Source organism: Solanum dulcamara, chromosome 1 (genome assembly GCF_947179165.1).
Source record: "Solanum dulcamara chromosome 1, daSolDulc1.2, whole genome shotgun sequence".
Lineage (NCBI taxonomy): Eukaryota > Viridiplantae > Streptophyta > Magnoliopsida > Solanales > Solanaceae > Solanum > Solanum dulcamara.
Window position 1 is genome coordinate 33,384,123 of NC_077237.1, and position 19,782 is coordinate 33,403,904.

Here is a 19,782-nt window from a genome sequence, read left to right on the forward strand (position 1 = left end):
GACTTCATGGGTAGCTGGGATGATCATTTTCCACTGATTGAGTTTTCCAATAATAATAGCTATCAATCTAGCATCCAGATGGCACCGTATGAGGCTTTGTATGGCAAAAAGTGCAGGTCACCTATTGGTTGGTTTGATATTGGCGAGACTAAACTAACAGACCCAGACATGATCCAGCGAGTAGTGGATAAAGTGAAGCTTATTTAATAAAGATTATTAGTAGCCTAGAGTCGACAGAAGTCATATGGAGATAATCGATGTCGACACTTAGAGTTTGAAGTTGGGGATTGGGTGTTCTTAAAGGTGTCACGAATGAAGGTTATAATGAGATTCAGCAAGAAAGGGAAACTTAGCCCGAGGTACATTGGGCCTTATCATATTGTTCGTAGGTTGGTCAAGGTTGCTTATGAGTTGGACCTACCATCTGATTTGGAAGCAGTGCACCCAGTCTTTCATGTATCGATGCTTTGCAAATGTATTGGTGATCCCTCTAAAGTATTCCCCATGGATAATGTCCAAGTGATGGAGGAGTTGTCTTACGAGGAAAACCCTATAGCTATACTTGATCGCCAAGTTAGAAGGTTACGTACCAAGGGCATGGCTTTCATCAAACTATTATGGCAAAATAAGAATAGAGAAGAGATGACTTGGGAAACCGAAGAAGAGATGAAGAACAAGTATCCTCACTTGTTCCCTATACCCAAAGGTACTCTAAACCCTAAATTGGTTATATTGCTTAATAAGAAAACTATATGTGACAACTATTACAGAAACTTCTCAGAATCCTTGTAAGACATTATGAGGCTAATTAACATTCAAGAACGAATGTTCTAAAGAGGATAATGATGTTATATCCCGTATTTTTGTATATTGGATTCTTTTAAGCTCCTCTAAAGCTGCCATGTGATCCATATTATCCATGACGTTAAATGATCCTAAGGAGGGGAGGATGTGACGCCCCATATTTTGCATAGATATATAAGTAGTAATGGTTTGAAATAGGGTTGAAAGGATTTGAAAAAGGCTCGAGGCCATATAATTTGTCATAATAATCGACCTGCTTGCTTAAGCTACTAGTTCGGATATATTACATAATTAAGCTACTTGATTACACGTCTAACTTAAGTAGCAAGGATCACACAAGTTCTTAAGGTAAGACTAATTGCTAACCTCCTAAAAAAACAAGTAGGTGATGCACCTACTTAGAATATGTGGACTGCATTTTAAATGAAAAGGGCAAGTAGGTGATGCAACTACTTACAAACTTGTGGCAGGAATTAAGGAGGTGATGCACCTACTTTCTTAAAGTAATGGACAAGATCATTTTGGTATGCGAGATAGAGATTTTTATTCCTAATTTTAATTAATACACGAATTGGTTATAAATTTTATATGGTCTAGAAATATTAGTGGAAATTAGGGATTAATAAATCATGGCTAGACCCCTAAGTAGGACACACCACGACATGTGGTAGAAGCAGATTGATGTGTGTATGATAGTGAGACACATGTCAACTATGGACATATGTCATAAGGGTGGACACATGTCCAACACCTAAGGCAGCATATATAAGCCTAGTAATGATTAGTTAGCTAGTCATTTATCTCATTCTTCTTCAACCTAACCTAGAGAGAAAGAAAGAGAGTCCAAGCCATGGTAACTCATGGCCATGGCTAAAGCAAATCAAGGTCCCAAATTTTGATCCATAAATTAATTCTCTAAGGTATTTTCAGCTAATTGAAGGTGATTAAAATGTGAATTAATCATTGGAGCAGTAGGGAGGCCTAACGTGTAATCCACGTATTCCAGCCAATTTAAGGAGCCAATTTGTTAAGGTAAGAGTTAATCATTTTCTATATGATTTTGGATGAATTTGGACGTGTGGTGAATGTGTAAATGTGAATTGGATATATAAAATTATGTATGTTGGTTTTAGATTATTATTGAAGCCGTAGGGGCTATTTTAATTGAAGTTGGTGAGATGATTTTATTTAGTATTTTAGTTGTTGTTGTCATGGATTATGTGATGAGGATGAAGGAATTAAATGGCTAAAGTTGAAGTTGGAATGGTTTGAGGGCTGTTGTAGAACTTGGTGTAATGTTAATAATGCTTTCTTGTATTTGAATAAGTTTTGTTGCTATCGTGTGGTTGTTGTTATATGCCATTAAATTAGATGAAAAGCTTGTATGAAATAACGTAATAAATTCATTGGTGGGTTGCCTGGCGTGTTCGTAGGTGTTCACAAGGTTTTCGAGTATCTTTTATGTTGCTAGTTAGGGGCTGCTTTGATATGTCGTTGTTGTTCTTATTGTATTGGTTGGACTGTTAGAAGATCATTCGATGAAACACTTAGATTATGGATCATTAAAGATAACTTGAAGAGGTAGTAGTCGTATGTGGATTGTTATCGAATGTTGTGAATGTCGGACTGTTTAAAATATTATTGTTACTACCAAACCCCATAGGCCGCGACTGGAGTTCGACCTGGACCCCCGTATATATATCTATTAGCTGTGGTTAAGTCAAACTATAGACATACAATGCATATAAATCAAGTGTAGTCGAATCAGACTACGAACAACATGATACGTATATGAGAATCCTCATGGGTCATAACATTTCATAAATCTGTAGCCTCTTTCTTTCGTATCATGACATGAAAGGGCATACAAGCCGACAAGGCTGCCATAACATAACAACATGTATAATACATCACACAAACCCAGCTAAACTAACCTGACATATACAACCCACATATACATGTCTGCAGACGTCTAAAAATATTAACGACAACATATGGCGGGACAGGGCCCCCGCCGTACCCCTGAATAGACAAAATAATTTTATACATCAATGGTCAGTATCAAAAACTAGGCTCTGATACAATGGAGCCTCCTCCAGCTAAGCTGAGCGGAATCCTAAGCTGACAAGCTCCCAAAGCTTGTACCTATACCTGCGGGCATGAAACACAGCCCCCCGAAGAAAGGGGGTCAGTACGACATATGTACTGAGTATGTAAAATGTAACATAATACAACTGGAGGTATATCCGAAATAGAGAAGTAGGGGAACAAGTTATCAAGTCAGAAACCTATACCTATACTTGGCGAATTACAAAAGCATGCATGTTCGAATCATATCATATAGTTGGCCATTTTGGGGGTCCGGTGAATCACCTCTGTAAAACCATCATGCCACTAGTGCCATCACTACCTTATTACAATACATCATCATACATATACATACGTACCCGGCCTTCTAGTGAGGGGCTCGGTGGAAAATGTAGTAAATTATGCATAATTACTATTCCCAGCCTGGGACTCGGTGAAAGATGCTATAGTATACACGAGTAGAGTAGTAAGTAACTTTATGCAATTTAAATCATTATCAGAGACTCAACAAAATAAGAAAGTTAAGATTTTGTTTGAGGACCCGAGTAACGGTGTAGTCATCTCGAGTGTCCTCTAAATGCCATTAAGGGCTGCCTCAAAAGTAATCTCGGGGACTCTAGCCATGTATTAACATAGGGCCAAATCATTTATGGAATTAAAAACACTTATTCTCGTATAGTCTTTAAGACTTGGAGCCTGTACATTTGGTACCTCTTTAACATATAAAAGTTTCTAGGAAAATAGTTCAACTACTATCAGAGTTCGATATTCAAAAGTAAATAGGAGATGTTAAGAATGGAGTTACTCCGGAGCTCACATCATATTTAACGTACAACTAAGATATGCCAGAAAAAAAAGAGTAAACTCTATATAGTCTGTACTTTCCCTCAGGTGGTCACTATATACATATCTCGTACCCAGCCTATCCTGGAGCTCGGTGAACAACTATGGCATCATAATCTCATTTTCATACCAAGTACATATCAAGAGAAAGGAAAGATAGTTTCCCATACACTACTCTTTAGCACGTAGCAGCCTTAACAAGCAATGTTCAATTCTTGTAGGGTTGTCAATACCTAACTGTAGTTAGGGATTATGAGGCATACTTGGAGTTCTGGGGATGGAATTATTCCCACATTCCACATACAATTCACTTATGTCTAAGACTTACCAAAAGGAAAGAAAGATAGTTGTACGCACTTATATCAAAACATACCAAGAGAAAGCTTTACATATCTCGTACGAGTCACTCTTTTTCATGTTCGCCTCATCATTCTTTGAACCTATTCAACATAGAAGTAATACGAATATCAACCACTCTTGACTTTCCAGCACCTTCAGTTGCACCTTAGTATTCACGGAATCTATTTCCTTGTTTGTTTCATCGACTAGTTCTTTAATTAGTTAAGGCGTTAACGAAAATTGGGTAGCACCTCCCCTCTAACGTGCCCAATCCAAATTTACAATTAGATCTCTAAACACTACAGACAACCAACAACAACAACCTTCAACATATATACAAGCAATTCACACCAACATTACACAATACAAACCCCAAACAACTCACTCAAAACTATCAAAAGGTGAATTCTGGATAGCTTATTATTTTGCATTGTCGCTTCATTTTGAAGGGGTAATTGAGGGAAACAAAGCTTTATGTCCTTCTAGAAAGTTATAGACATGTGTCTTAGGGTCGCATAAAATTTTGAATCACCCCTACATCAATTTTGTACAAAAAGATATGCCCAAAATACCAATAGTAGTCCGTGTAAGATGTCCAAAACAAAAATATGGGCAGTACCTCCTCTATACTTCATCACCTTTTTTCGAGCAGATAAAGCAAAACTGGATTTTAAAGGCTAAATGAAAGTTATATATCTATGCAATATCTTTTCAAAACATATTAAATCACTCCAAACGAAGCTGTATACAAGAAGTTATACTAATATTACTAACAACAAACCCATTCAAAAATGGGTTTGTTAACTAGCTCTTAACGTTTTCTCTTTTTGTTCTTTCAACTTTCTCTCAAGTTTCCAAGTGTAAGGCTGAAGTAACGACTTATTATTCATACTAATACACATATATACACCTCCACGTGTCCGAGGAACACCTTAGATAATTAATTCATGGAGAAAAATTGGAGACTTACCTTAGTTTTCGTGTTGCCGCTATAGTACTCTCTTTTAGGCTTAGGTTTCCCTTTTTTCCTTTTGTTCAGCTCTTGACTGAAATTTTGAATAAGGAATGAACTCCTTAGTCACATATTAAGCATATATAGGTGGGCCTAGGAGGTGACACGTTTCATCCCCTACGTGTCCAACGTTTATTGGACCAACGTAGCTAGGAAACCAATTAGGGGCTGTCAGGTGTCCTTGGTGGGGCCCACCCCCAAGTAGGTGGGTCACCTACTTGACCCCAAGCAAGTGGATCACCTGCTTTCACGTGGCACCTTCGTAGGCTGCCATGTGGCACCTTACTAGGCTGCCATGTGGCACCTCCTCTTGCTGCTACGTGTCGTCTTATCCTCTTCCCCATGGTTCATAATCTCGTCTTATTTTAAGAACTCGTGTAATCCTTTCTACGTAAGCTTGGTATATCTTTAAGTAGCTCAAGTGTATAAAACTTCTAAATCAGTAGTACCGAGTCCTACGACTCATTTCTTGACCTCCAACTCTTTTCGGATTCTCACGATTCTATTTCCAACCTTCCCCCTCACGGGGTGTCTCATTCTCCCTTCTTTGGAGGTCTTTAATAGCGTTGTAGACTATCCGGCTCATATAGTAACTTTTAAGAAGCTTAAGAGACATTCTGAGCTCAAGAGTGTAGGGTGTAACATCCTTCTCCCCTTTAGAACATTCGTCCCCGAATGTCAAATAAAACTTCCCTCAAGACTTTATACCGATTATAGGGAGATTGTTTTCTATTGCGATCACACATATTTTCATCCAAGTAATTAATATACGAGTTTCAAGAGTTGGGGTTACCTATAGACATCGAGAATGGGTATGAATACTTGTGTTTTATGTCCTCTTCAATTTCTTAGGTCATCCCCTTTCCTGGTTTTGGTTTTGCCACAGTATCTTCACGGGAGGCACATCTTTAGTCTACAATCTTCCAATTTGCCGATCTAAGATGGCGATAGGTTTTTTCTCACAGGATTCCATTTCCTGGATATCATTTATAGAACATACCCCGAGTGGCTCGTTAGTACCCTTGTGAAGCATCCCTATCTGATTGATTGGGCGTATAGTTTCCAAATAAGGTGGTAAGCTCAACTTACCGGCCACTTTGCCCATCTTACGAGCAACTTGATATCGTCTAATATATTTTGGGTTAAGTTTTCTTTTCTGGGTGACCTTGTTATGAACATTCAATCATCAATTTGAACTCTGTATATTGATGGCGATTATCTGTATATCATTTTTGCTGACTCTGGGCTGTTAATCAATAGCTTGCTTAATCATGTAAGGGCCTTATTAGCTTAGTCTTTTTAACAACGACCCATCCAATAGGGGACTTACATGTCTTGCTCTACTAGTCTTGTATGGGGCCATTAGGATACTGGAGTAGTAATTATTATTGTAGGCAACTTGATAAGTGATAGATAGTCATCCCAGCTATTTTCGAAGTTAACAACACCAGCTCATGACATATCTTCTAGCGTTTAAGTGGTACGCTTTAGCCTGGTCATCAGGTTCGAGGGTCAAGTAGTGTACGAAGACTTATTTGTCTTCCCAGTTTCTTCGCGGATTAATCCTCGGTAGTTAACTATAACTTGGGCTCCTTCATCTGGGATCATAGCTATGGGGACTCCGTAAGGTCCTACCACTTTTTTACCCTATAATTTTACACCTTCTCGGTTGAGTAGGTAGCCTTTGATTGAAGGAGCATGGGCTAATATCAGTAATCCCTAGGTAACATTCCCTCTAGAGTCATCTGTCGATGAAGTGCGAAGTGAGTCTTGTAGCCCTGGTCATATTGTGGAATTTTCGACCTTGTGTATTACTTCCTGTCTTCTCTAAATGACATCAATTGGTACCCTTACCTTTTGGGTTTTGCTGTTTCTCCCTCAGAGCTGGCTGCCAAGTGGTGTCGAAATTCCCTCGCCTACTAGCCCATATAGTCATTCTGTGGTTTGCCTCTCATTAACTGGTACTATGTTGAAGAACTGTGGCATTTGAGTGCGTCGTCAGTTAGCAATTAGCTAATTCTTCTTATCTTGCTTAAGTCCTTTTTACAATACCCTCAACGTAATGTATAGTACTCCAGGAACATAATCTCATGTCGTTTCTCCACCGCTAGTTTAGATTCTTCCATCTCGCGCGACCACATCTATACTATCGCACTAAATTTCACCAGAATTTAGAAGTTAAGCGTGCTTGGGAGAGAGAAATATTAGGATGTGTGACCTTCTTGGGAAGTCCTCATGTCGCGTTTCATGGTAATCCTTGCAATAATATGCGGGGCACTCAACTTAGCCCAAGATTTATCTTAGCATCGTCTCACCAGTCTTTATGTGTTGCCTTGCCCTTTCCTCTGTTATCTTGCAACCAGTATACGGGTAGATCAAAGTTCCACTACGACCATGTCCCTTTTTGGTCATTTTGGTTTAACTCCTCCTATTGTATTCACCCCTTTTTGTACGCACCCATTCATTAGGGTTGGCTACTGAGTAGCGCTAAACTTCGTTCATATAGTGACCTTTAGAGCCACTTTGAGTTCTATCTATTCTTAGCTGGCATAGGTTTAAAGGAATTTGATATATAAGCTTGCCAATCCTATAGTAACCAGCTAGTCCTGTCCATCTTATTTAAACTATTTCACAATTTTTCCTTACCCCACTTGTAATCTTCTTAACACATTCTCGTGTATTTCTTTACCTTTACGAGAATATGAGAGAGTGCAAGAAATACCTTGTCGCACTTCTTTCAATTTTCTTATTTACTCCTTGCTCATCTTATCTCCTACCATAGGAGTCTTGCTATTTCTTTTCCTTGGTTATTGATCTATCGCAATATCCTTAGCGACCAACTCTACAGCCAATATTTGGCTTTTAACCCAGCATGGTGTCATTATCCTTCATAGTGTCTCTTGAGTTATTCGATATCCTTTTATTGCTATACCCTTTTCTTTTCATACGCACTCACCTTCTAGCGTTACGTCATTCAAGGTCTTGTTGAAAACTTCTTAACACTATCTTGCATAGCCTTCTGACTTCTATCAGATTATTGACGACTTCCAGCTCTTCCCAACTTGGTTCAACAAAGGATCTTATTGAAATTTAAGCATTCATCTCAAATATGTTGCCATATCAATTGCCTCTATATTACCCTTGCATTTTTGTCACTTGCTTCCCCCCTTTAGAGGGTACCTATACTTTTATCTGCTTATACCTTGCTCTATCTCTCTAGGTCCAATCTCAAATTCATCCAGTTTCCTTTCCCAGTCTACTTAGTACTGCATCATGTCCCCATTTTTTTGTACATTTTATAACTTGATTATCCACGTATGGAACCTTGACTAAATCACAAAGCGACTGGAACCTTTCCATACATAGTGCGACCTCTTCTCTATTAATCTGTACTTAAGTAAGGGGACTCGTGGAATAACTTGTCCTAGGCCACATTTTACTTATTTATCAAAATTTAACTAGTACCTATAGTCGTTCCAATTCCAAGTAGGCAGTACCAGTATTCCAACAATAACTGTTCAAGCTTTCCTCGAAGGAGTAGCTTTATCCCAACCTATCTCCTTCATTCCTTGGGGTGTAGGTTATACCAATTATTCCTTGAGTCTGTCGTCTTTGTCTTTTAAGGGTTTCTATTATTTTTGGGGCAATGTTTTGTACACGCGTCATTCCTTTATACCTTATGCCCCTTTCCCTTACTGTGTACCCACCACATGCTTTTAACTTAGTCAACGTATACCCAGTACGCCTTACTAGTGGTCCTACGTTATCCCTGTATAATTGTATTACACCGTTCAATTCAAACTTACACATCCCCCTTTTAGTTCGTACTCATATTCAATTCCTGACATCTCTTTGAGGTGCTTCTGTTAGAAGTTTTTTCCCCAATTAGTTGGTGGAGAACTATAAACTGTTATCGTAACTTATTCTTGAACGATTGTCGGAAGAAACTAGAATCTCTTACACATCACAGTACTTCTTTTAATACTTGACCTACCTGGTCTCCTTCTGAGTTTATCCTCGAGTTACGAACAACTTATCCAATTTTTAACTAAGAGTTGGGGCTTCATACTTTTCTAGAAAAGTGAACTCAATTGCTGGACATTTTACCCTTTACTCGAAGTTTTTCTTTCCTTTCCTACAGCACAAATACGGCTGAAGGTACCTTGATCTGAACTTTACTGTTCAGGTAGGCTTTTGTTTCTCTGAAATAAAATTCTCCAAGTAGGAATGGTTCCCCTTGTCGATGACATGAATAGAACCTCCTACAGCTTTAATTAAACATAATAGGGGTACTTGGTATCCACTTCCAAAAGACATTTCATAAAGCTATGTTTCATTCCTTTTTCTTGTCTTGGGAAAATTTTGGCAGAGTGTCCTCTACACTTCTTACTATCCCACAACCTGCACACAGAAAATACCAGCAATGCCTCACAGGGCCAACACACACACACACATATATATATATTCATCTTATATCACAACCACACAGGGCTTTCAACGTCAATAATAATATAAAAATGCTTGACTTACTTCGTATGTCTAACTTCAAATTGTATTTGTTGCACTTTCTGTCTACTTTCCTTTTAGGTTTCAACTTTACGTTTCAATCACATGTCAATACCTTACCCAACAGATATCTTTTGGGCCTTTACTTTACTTACCTGCGTGCTTAATAACTTTCCATGTCGTCAATTACTTCCTTCTGTTAAGATCCAAGGTTAGTATAAGAAATTGTCCTATGACTCGGATCTATAGCACGATCTCAGATGTAAAAGAAAGGTAACATCCTAAATGTCCTATAGCCTCCTGTTTATAGATGTGGTGCGCAACACATCGATACACAAGATTATACTAGACACGATCTGCAGACAATCCAAGAATGAACTACTTTGATGCCACTTCTTTCATGACCCAACCCCGTAGACCGCGACTGGGGTCCGACCTAAACCCCTGTATACATATCTATCAGTTGTGGTCAAGTTGAACTATAGACATGCAGTGCATATAAATCAAGTGTAGTCGAATCAGACTACAAACAACATGATACGTACATAAGAACCCCCATGGGTCATAATATTTCATATATCTGTAGCCTCTTTCATTTGTATCATGACATGAAAGGGCACGCAAGCCGACAAGGCTGCCATAACATAACAACATATATAATACATCACACAGACCCAGCTAAACCAACCTGACATATACAACCCATATATACATATCTACAGACAACTAAAAATATTAACGACAACATATGGCAGAACAGGGCCCCCGCCGTACTCCTGAATAGACAAAATAATTTTATACATCTATGGTCAGTATCAAAAACTAGGCTCTAATACAATGGAGCCTCCTCCAGCTGAGCTGAGCGGAATCCTAAGCTGATAGACTCCCAAAACTTGTACTTGTACCTACAGGCAAGAAATGCAGCCCCTCCGAAGAAAGGAGGTCATTACGACATATGTACTGAGTATGTAAAACATAACATAATACAACTGAAGGTATATCCGAAATAGAGAAGTAGGGGAACAAGTTATTAAGTCAGAAACCTGTACCTGTACTTTGTGAATTACAAAAGCATGCATATTCGAATCATATCATATAGCCGTCCCTTTTGGGGGTCCGATGAATAACCTCTATAAAACCATCATGCACCAGTGCCATTACCATCTTATTACAACACATCATCATACATAAACATACGTACTTGGCCCTCTAGTGAGGGGCTTGGTGGAAAATGTAGTAAATTATGCATGATTACTATTCCCGGCCTGGGACTCGGTGAAAGATGCTACAGTATACATGAGTAGAGTAGTGAGAAACTATATGCAGTTTAAATCATTATTAGAGACTCAATAGAATAAGAAAGTTAAGCTTTTGCCTGAGGACCCGAGTAGTGGTGTAGTCATCTCGAGTGTTCTCTAAATGCCACTATGGGCTGCCTTAAAAGTAATCTCGGGGACCCTTGACATGTATTAACATAGGGCCAAATCATTTATGGAATCAAAAACACACAGTCTCGTATAGTCCTTAAGACTTGGAGCCTGTACATTTGGTACCTTTTTAACATACAGAAGTTTCCAGGGAAATAGTTTAACTACTATCAGAGTTCGATATTCAAAAGTAAATAGGAGATGTTAAGAATGGAGTTACTCCGGAGCTCACATCATATTTAACTTACAACTAAGACATGCCATAAAAAAAGAAGAGTAAACTCTATATAGTATGTACTTTCCTTCAGGTGGTCATTATATACATATCTTGTACTCGGCCCATCTTGGGGCTCGGTGAACAACTATGGCATCATAATCTCATTTTCATACCAATTACATATCAAGAGAAATGAAAGATAGTTTCCCATACACTACTGATTAGCACGTAGCAGCCTTAACAGGCAATGCTCAATTCTTGTAGGGGTGTCAACACCTAACTGTAGTTAGGGATTATGAGGCGTACCTAGAGTTCTGGGAATGAAATTATCCCCACATTCCACATACAATTCACTTAAGTCTAAGACTTTCCAAAAGGAAAGAAAGATAGTTGTACGTACTTATACCAAAACATGCCAAGAGAAAGCTTTACATACCTCGTACGAGTCACTCCTTGTCACGTTCGCCTCGTCGTCCTTTGAACCTATTCAACATGGAAGTAATACGAATATCAACCACTTTTTACTTTACACCACCTTCAGTTGCACCTTAGTATTCATGGAATCTATTTCCTTGTTCGTTTCCTCGACTAATTCTTTAATTAGTTAAGGCGTTAACGAAAATTGGGCAGCACCGCTCCTCTAACGTGCCCTAACCAAATTTCCAATTAGATCCTTAAACACTACAGCCAACCAATAACAACAACCTGCAACATATATATAAGCAATTCACACCAACATTACACAATACAAACCCCAAACAACTCACTCAAAACTATCAAAACGTAAATTCTGGACAGCTTATTGTCTTGCATTGTCGCTTCATTTCGAAGGGGTAATTTAGGGAAACAGGCTTTATGTCCTCCATAAAAGTTATAGACATGTGACTTAGGGTCGCATAAAATTTTGAATCAGCTCTACATCAATTTTATACAAAAAGATATGCCCAAAATACCAACAGCAGTCCGTGTAAGATGTCCAAAACCAAAATCTGAGCAGTACCTCCTCTATACTGCATCACCCTTTTTCGAGCAGATAAAAGAAAAACTGGATTTTAAAGGCTCATGAAAGTTATATACCTATGCAATATATTTCCAAAATATATTGAATCTCTCGAAATGAAGCTGTACACAAGAAGTTATATTAATATTACTAATAACAGTCCCATTCAAAAATGGGTTTGTTAACTAGCTCTTAACGTTTTCTCTCTTAATTCTTTCAACTTTCTCTCAAGTTTCCAAGTGTAAGGCTGAAGTAAAGACTCATTATTCATCCTAATACACATATATACACCTCCATATGACCAAGGAACACCTTAGATAATTAATTCACGGAGAAAAATTAGAGACTTACCTTAGTTTTCTTGTTGCCGCTATAGTACTCTCTCTTAGGCTTAGGTTTCCCTTTTTTCCTTTTGTTCAGCTCTTGGCTGAAATTTTGAATAAGGAATGAACTCTTTCGTCACATATTAACCATATATAGGTGGGCTTAGGAGGTGACATGTGTCATCCCCTAAGGGTTACACGTGTCCAACCCTTATTGGACCAACGTAGCTAGGAAACCAATTAGGGGCTTCCACGTGTCCATGGTGGGGCCCACCCCCAAGTAGGTGGGTCACCTACTTGACCCCAAGCATGTGGATCACCTTCTGCCACGTGGTACCTTCCTAGGCTGCCACGTGGCACCTCCCCTTGCTGCGACGTGTCGTCTTCTCCTCTTTCCCATGGGTTCATAATCTCGTCTTATTTTAAGAACCCGTGTAATCCTTTCTACGTAAGCTTGGTATATCCTTAAGTAGCTCAAGTGTATAAAACTTCTAAATCAGTAGCTTACGTAGGTAGACCGAGTCCTACGACTCATTTCTTGGCCTCCAACTCTTTCCGAATTCTCACGACTCTATTTCCAACATTTCCTCTCATGGGATATCTCATTCTTCCTTCCTTAGAGTTGTTTAATAGCGTTGTAGACTATCTGGCTCACATAGTATCTTTTAAGAAGCTTAAGAGACATTCTGAGCTCAAGAGTGTGGGGTGTAACAATTATATGGGTTGTTCGTAGTATTCTTGAATCTTGTCTTGTCTAGTCTTAACATGGCATTTGAACGTGTGATTGTTGATACTACTTAATGGTTGTATGGCTGGCTGGGATCTGAGAGGAGTGAGTTATATAGGGAAGGTGCTATCCAATTATCTAGAAATAACCTACTAACGATAAAGTACATTTAATGCCTTTCCATAGCTTAACCATACAACCTTTGAGTCTTTTATATGTTGGACAGTAGTTGGTATATGAAAGTCCCTAATCTTAAGGGCTCTATAATGATTAATGTCCTTAACGTTCATAAGCTGTCTCTCGTTATCTTGATATATGTCTATGATCCCTGAGGCTTTATCTAATATAGTTCATAATGACATTCAAAGATTACAAAATATGACTATCGCCTTGATACTCAAGTATTGATTAGTCTACTTATCAATTGAGTCTCAAATGATGATCTAAATGCACATGGTTACTCACTACTCTGCTCTGCATATTATTATTATATTATTCACTGAGTCTCATAATGGGTCGGGTATGTTATGAGGCACATTTTACTACATTATCTATCAAGTCCCTCACTAGGAGGCTGGGTACGCTATATGATAATATAATGATGCAATGATATGGTTATGTCACTGAGTCGTACTATGGGCCGGGTATGGTATATGCGTGCATGACTTTATTTACTGAGTTCCTTATTAGAGGGCTGGGTATGGTATAGTATATGTATATGATGATGATAACATGATGATACGATTATGGTACCGAGTCCCATAATGGGTTGGGTATGGTATATGATAATGATATGCATGATTTATTTCATAAGGCACAGGTACTGTCACGATCCAACTCCATAGGCCGCGACTGGGGTCCGACCTGGACCCCCGTATATATATCTATCAGTTGTAGTCACATCGAATTATAAACATGCAATGCATATAAATCAAGTATAGTCAAACCGGACTACAACAACATGATACGTACATGAGAACCCCCATGGGTCATAACATTTCATATATATGTAGCCTCTTTCATTTGTATCATAATCTGAAAGGACATGCAAGCCAACAAGGCTTCCATAATATAACAACACGTACAACATATCATATAGATCCAGCTGAACCAAACTGACATATACAACCCACATATACATATCTGGAGACCTCTAAAAATATAACTGACAACATATAGCGAGATAGGGCCCCCGCCATACCCCCGAATAGACAAAACAATTTTATACATCAGTGGACAGTATCAAAAACTAGGCCCCGATACAATGGAGCCTCTTCCAGCTGAGCTACATGGAATCCTAAGCTGACGAACTCCCAAAATCTGTATCTGTACCTGCAGGCATGAACGCAGCCCCCCAAAGAAGGGGGGTCAGTACGACATATGTACTGAGTATGTAAAACATAACATAATACAACTGGAAGCATATCTGAAGTAGAGAAGCAGGGGATAAAATATCAAAATTGGAAACCTGTACCTGTACTTTGTAAATCATAAAAGCATGCATGCTCAAATTATACAATATAGCTAGCCCTTTCAGGGGTCCGGTGAATCATATCTGTAGGATCATCATCATCATATATATATATACATACGTACCCGACCCTCTATTGAAGGGCTCAGTGGATAATGTAGTGAGTTGTGCACGAACGGACCCAGCTTGGGACTCGGTGAAAGAAGTGTTACAGTATACACGAGTAGAGTAGTGAGTAACTATATGTAATTTAAATCATTATCAAAGACCGATAGAACAAGAAAGTTGAGCTTTTGTTTGAGGACCCAAGTAACGAAGTAGTCATCTCGAGCGTCCTCTAAATGCCATTATGGACTATCTCAAAAGTAATCTCGGAGACCCTAGACATGTATTAACGTAGGGCCAAATCATTTAGGGAGTCAAAACACTTAGTCTCGTATAGCCTTTACGACTTGGAGCCTATACATTTGGTACCTCTTTAACATATGGGAGTTTCCAGTGAAATAGTTCAACTATTATAGGAGTTCAATATTCAGAAGTAATTAAGAGATGTTTGAGAATGGGGTTACTCCGGAGCTCATATCATATTCAACTTACAACTAAGACAAAGACATGCCCAAAAGAAGAAAGAGAATAAGCTCTATATAGTCTGTACTTCCCTTCAGGTGATCTTCATATACATATTTCGTACCCAGCATCATAATCATATTTTCGTACCAAATACATATCGAGGGAAATGAAAGATAGCTTTCCACACACTATTGTTTAACACATAGAAGCCTTACTAGGCAATACTCAGTCCTTACAGAAGTTCCAATACTAAGCACTGGTTAGGGGTTATGAGGTGTACTTGGAGTTCTGGGAATGGAACTATCCCTACATTCCACACATAATTCACTTAAGGCTAAAACTTGCCAAAAGGAAAGAAAGATAGTTGTACGAACTTATACCAAAAACATGCCAAAAGAAAGTTCCACATACCTTGATTGAATTATTCCTTATCCTGTTTGCCTCGCCGTCCTTTGAACCTATTCAACATGAAATTAATATGAATATCAACCCCTCTTAACTTTCCAGCACCCTAGGTTACACCTTAGTATTAATGGAATCTATTTCCTTAGTCGTTTCCCCAACTAGTTCTGTTATTTGCCAAGGCGTCGCCGAAAATTGGGCAACACTTCCCTATAATGTGCCCTATCCAAATTTTCAATTAGGTCCCTAAGACCTACATCCATCCAACAACAACCTGTAGCAATTCACACCAACAATATACAATATAAACTCCAAATAACTCATTCAAAAAGATGATATCAAATAGGGCGTCGAGTCTTTATTCTATAACGCCTTTCATTATAAGAAATGAGGGGTCATGTGGCTGCAACCAGAAGCATCCACACCCCTTTTAGAATGCATTTAGTCCCTACAACAATACATTACACCCCTGCAGCAACAACTCACTCAAAACTATCAAAATGTGAATTCTGGACAGCTTACTGTTTTACCTTGTCGCTTCGTTTCGAAGGGGTAATGGAGGGAAACAGGATTTATGTCCTCCATGAAAGTTATAGACATGTATATTAGGGTCGCATACAATTTCTAATCACCCCTACATCAATTCTATACAAAAAGATATGCCCAAAACACCAACAGCAGTCCGTGTAAGATTTCCAAAACCAAAATCTGGGTAGTACCTCCTCTACACTTCATCACCCTTTTTAGAGAATCTAAAAGAAAAAATGGAATTTAAAGTCTAAATTAAAGTTATAGACCTATAAAATACCTTTCCAAAACATATTGAATCACCCAAAATGAAGATATACACAAGAAGTTATACCAATATTACTAACAATTGTCCCCTCCAAAAACGGGTTTGTTAACTAGTTTTTAACGTTTTCCCTCTTTGTTCTTTCAACTTTCTCTCAAGTTCCAAACTGAAGAATTAATTCCGTAGACATCTTATGATACATATATACACCTCCCTCCACGGGGTTAAGGAACATCATAGATAATTAATTCACAGAGGAAAATTGAAGAACTTACTTTAATTTCTTAGAAACCATGGCTGCCCCTTTCTCTTCTTCTTCTCACATTTTTCTCTCTATGTTTTGGGCTGATTTTTGAGTTCCAAATGACTTAAGAGTCATTAACATACATATATATGGTCCCTTAGGAAGTGACACATGTCAGCTCCTAAGGGTGACATGTGTCAAGTCCTTATTGGGCCACGGATCCACCCTTAGCCTCCAAGGCTGCCACGTGTCCTTGGTGGGGCCCACCACCAAGTAGGTGGGTCACCTACTTGACCCCAAGAAGGTGGGTCACTTGATTCCACGTGGCACTTCCCTAGGCTGCCACATGGCACCTCCTTTTGCTGCCACGTGTCGCCTTCTCCTCTCCCCCGTGGGTTCATAATCTTGTCTTGTTTTAAGAGTCGATGTAATCCGTACTACGTAAGCTTGATATGTCCTTAAGTAGCTCAAGTGTATAAGACTTTTAACTTAGTAGCTTACGTAGGTAAATTGAGTCCTACGACTCATTTGTTTAGCCTCCAACTCTTTCCGGATTCTCACGACCTATTTCCAACCTTCCCTCTCATGAGGTATCACATTCTTCTTTCCTTCGAGTTGTTGAATGTGTGTGGATAGTAGGGGTCTCATGGCTACTTTCAAGAAGATTAGGGACACGTTTCAAGGTTCAAAAGTGTGGGGTGTAACATCCTTCTCCCCTTTAGAACATTCATCCCCGAATGTTAAATAACACTTCCCTCAAGACCTTATATCGATTGTAGGGAGATTGTTCTCTATTGCGATCACACCTATTCTCATCTAGGTAATTAACATACAAGTTTCAGGAGTTGGGGTTCCTGTAGACATCGAGAATAGGTGTGAATACTTGTGTTTCATGTTCTCTTCAGCTTTTCCGGTCATCCTCTTTTTGGTTTAGGTTTTGCCACAATATCTTGACGGAAGGCACGTCTTTAGTCTACAATCTTCTAGTTTGCTGATCTAAGATGGCGATAGGTTGTTCCTCACAGGATTCCTTTTCCTGGACATCATCTATGGAACATATCCGGGGTGGCTCGTCAGTACCCTTACGAAGCATCCTTTATCTGATAGGCTAGACGTATAGTTTCCAAATAAGGTGGTAAGCTCGACTTACTAGCCACCTTGCCCATCTTACGAGCAACTTGATACCGTCTAATATAGTTTGGGTTAAGTTTCCTTTTTTTTGGGTGACCCTATTATGAACATCCAATCATCAATTTGAACTCTGTGTGTTGGTGGCGATTATCTGTATATCATTTTTCGACTCTGGGCTGCTAATTCTTAGCTTGCTCAACCATGTCGGGGCCATTGGAGTACTAGAGTAGTAATTATTATTGTAGGCAACTTGATAAGTGATGGATAATCATTCCGGCTAATTTTGAAGTTAATCTCCCGGCTTGTGACATTTCTTCTAGCGTCTAATAGTGCGCTCTGTCTATTTAGTAGCTAGAGGGAGAAATGCGGTACTAAGATCTGTCTGTGCTCCTGATCTCTTCTTGGACTGATCTCAAGACGTTAATTATAATTGAAGTCCCTCTATCTGAGATATTAGCTGAGGAAACCTCACGGAACCTTACTACTTCCTTGTCATATAACTTCACCTAGTTCCAGCTGCATAAGTGGTCTTGCTTGAAAGCAAATGAGCTATTTCGATAGCCTCCTCGCAATAACCCGTATAGCACCCTACTCGACTCTTGAAGAGTATAACATAAGTGTGTAATGATGTTGATAATTTGGGAATCCTTAGCCTCGTATAGGCCTTTTCATTATTTTGTGTCATTCTTTACCTTTAAAAGATTATGAGAGGGTATAAAAAGTATCCTAGCGTTACCTCGCTAGTCCTCATGTTTTACCCTGCCTTTTTCTCCCTTATGCTACACTCGATGTCGGAGTAGATCCTTGGTCCACTCGTGGCCATGTCTTACTCCACCCGTAGCACTAATTCCATCTCGGTAATTTGGTTTAACCTATCTTTGTATCTCTTAATAGTTAATTACAATTTGGGCTCCCTTGCCTAAGACAATAGCTGTGGGGACTCCGTAAGGTCCTACCATTTCTTTACCCTACAATTTTACACCTTCTCGGCTGAGTAGGTAGCCTTTGATCGAAGGAGCAGGGGCCAATTTCATTAATCCACGGGTAACATTCCCTTCAGAGTCATATGTCGATGGAGTGTGGAATGAGTCTTATAGTCCTGGTCATATTATGGAATTTCCGACCTTGGGTATTACTTCCTAGCTTCCATAAATTATATCAACTAGTACCCTTACCTTTTTGGGTTTTGCTTTTCAATCCTTAGAGTTGGCTACCAAGTGGTGTCGAAATTCTCTCACCCACTGGCCCGTATAACTATTCAGTCTTTTGCCTACCATTAACTAATATTATGTCGATGAACTGTGGCATTCAAGTGCGCCATCAGTTAGCAGTTAGCTAATCCTTCTTGTCTTGCTTAAATCCTTTTTATAATACCCGCAACGTAGCATATAGTACTCTGGGAACATAATCTTATGTCATTTTTTCGTCGTTAGTTCAGATTCTTCCATCTTGCGCGATCATACCAGCACTAACACATTAGGTTCCATCAGAATTTCGAAGTTAAGCGTGCTGGGGCGAGAGTAATATTGGGATGGGTGACCTTCCTGGGAAGTCTTTGTGTCGCGTTTCATTGTAATCCTTGCCATAATGTCTGGGGCACTTAATTTAGCTCCAGATTTACCTTAGCATTGTCTCGCGAGTCTTTATGTTTTGCCCTGACCTTTCGTCTGTTATCTTGCATCCAATATCGGCGTAGACCTTTAGCTTCACTATCCTCTATTCACTTTGTGTTCTTCTCATTTTCTACCACAGGAGGCTTTCTATTCCTTTTTCTTTGGTTATTTACCTATCGCAACATCATTTGCGACTAACTCTATAACCAACATTTTGGCTTTTGGTCTAGCATGCTGTCATTATCCTTCATAATGTCTCTTAAGTTGGTTGC

The 19,782-nt window shown here is 39.1% G+C and overlaps 1 pseudogene; it reads left to right on the plus strand.

Moving 5' to 3' along the window:
* The first annotated feature begins 19,346 nt into the window (after positions 1-19,346).
* Positions 19,347-19,466, plus strand: LOC129904206 (5S ribosomal RNA; annotated as a pseudogene).
* Positions 19,467-19,782: the final 316 nt, after the last annotated feature.